We start from the raw sequence: 1,998 nt of genomic DNA on the forward strand, positions 1-1,998 counted from the left end.
GGAGAGATTTTTTATTGAGTATCTCATTCTATCTGCTGGGATGTTGTTTCTCTCTCAGACCCGGTTGGCCCTGTCAGGTGGGGTCGAAGCCCGCCTCCGAAATTATATAAATTTTGTTGCTAAGGATGTTAAAAAAGACACGCCTATAGAAAACAACAACAAATAAACAAAAACAAAAACAAAACAAATCAAGCGTTAAAAAAATCCGAACAAAATTTAAAAAGAACAAAAGAATAAGAAACTAGAAACGAAACAGAAAGACATAATATTTTACGAACCCTTGAAAATGTATCCGTATCGCAGAGACTCTCTCGTTCTTCTTCTTCAGGTATCTGATCTGAGTGGGTGGTTGGCGGGTACTCTGGTGTGGTTTGCTCCTTCTTTCCTGTCACACATCTATCACACGTATCTCTTCCTCTTCTTTTCTTTACATATCACTCTATCGTAACACAGTCTTCTAATCTTCAGTATGTAGAAACGCCCATTCGTCTATTGAGGCCTTCTGGTTACAATGAGCCTAACCTTCTGGCTCACAGAAGAAAGACTGGAAAATGTGAATGGAAGAAGGGGTAGGCAGGTCGATTAAAAAAAAACACTCAGTGTTGATAGCTGGCTAAGAGGCAAGCAGGCAGACAGGCAGCCAGCGGGTAAGTTGGTAGGTAGGTAGGTAGGTAGGTAGGTAGGTGGGTAGGTGGGTAGGTAGGTGGGTAGGTAGGTATGTAGGTAGGTAGGTAGGTTGATTGGTAGATAGGTAGGTAGGTAGGTAGGTAGACTTGCTGCAAAAGCTACTATTAATTTTAGCACAATATGACTGATTCGACTGGCGAGCTTAAAAAAACAACCCCCTACCCCTAAAAAAAAAAAGACAAAAGACAAAAAACGTTTGATTTTTAAGATCAATTAAAAGTCGAATTTCGTGGAATTCAGTAGCCTACTATTATTAGAATGCCAAAATTGCACATGAACTTTTGCACAATCCATGGAGGAAAATCTTGTCGCCCCTCAACTCAGTCCGATAGATCCGGTTGGCAGAATGCCTTAGGTGAAAGCGATGTTAATCAATTGCGTTTCATTTGCCGTGGTTCAAGTTGAAGTTTCAAGGAGGTAACTCACGAGTGTCAAAGATCATGAGTTTGTACCCTTTGGGAACTGGACTCTTCTTAAGTGTTTACCAATTCCGAGTCAAATCCGGGTCTGTCGGTGACCAGCACGTCAGAGTAATTAAACTTTCTTCCGTTTCTTTTTTTTTAAATTGTGTGTTTTTCGCAATTATTTTTTACGCCAACTTCGACACAATGTTAGGTAATTTAGAAGACGAGCTTCGACCCTGCCTGTCAGGGCCAACTCGGACTAAGATGGATACAACGTCCCAACAGAAAGATCAAGATACTCGATTAAAAAAAAAAAGTTATCCCTACACGGGAATCGGACACACACACACACACACACACACACACACACACACACACACACACACACACACAAACGTCTTCTGTAGACAGCACCGAACCTTAACCCTATACATACGTCGTGTTTTACTATCGTATTTATACGATGTGGGGAACTCTGTGCCACCACTTTACAAAGAAGAAATGTACTCGTTAATCCGATCCGTACCTTTTGCATTGCAGTCTGTCAAAATGATTTTTTGAGAAACACTGAAAGTTTAAACGAGATCTTCGTACTAGAAATATTCTAAAATATGAAGAATACAACCCTGGGGGTATAAAATGGCCTCAAGTCGTACAGATAGGATTAATAATATTATTATTTATAATTATTTGTGTATATAGGTATGTGTTGCGGGCTCGAATCCACAGTTCTGTCCGATGTTGTGTGTGTGTGTGTGTGTGTGTGTGTGTGGTTTTTTTTGTATGCTAATCAGTGTGCCTGTGTGTGTGTGTGCGCGCTCTTAAGTGAATGTGCGTGAGTGAGTGTGTGTGAGTGAGTATGAGTGAGCGTGTGTGCGTGAGTGAGTGGTGGGTATCTATGCGTGAG

Source organism: Aplysia californica, unplaced genomic scaffold (genome assembly GCF_000002075.1).
Source record: "Aplysia californica isolate F4 #8 unplaced genomic scaffold, AplCal3.0 scaffold00031, whole genome shotgun sequence".
Taxonomy (NCBI): Eukaryota; Metazoa; Mollusca; class Gastropoda; order Aplysiida; family Aplysiidae; genus Aplysia; species Aplysia californica.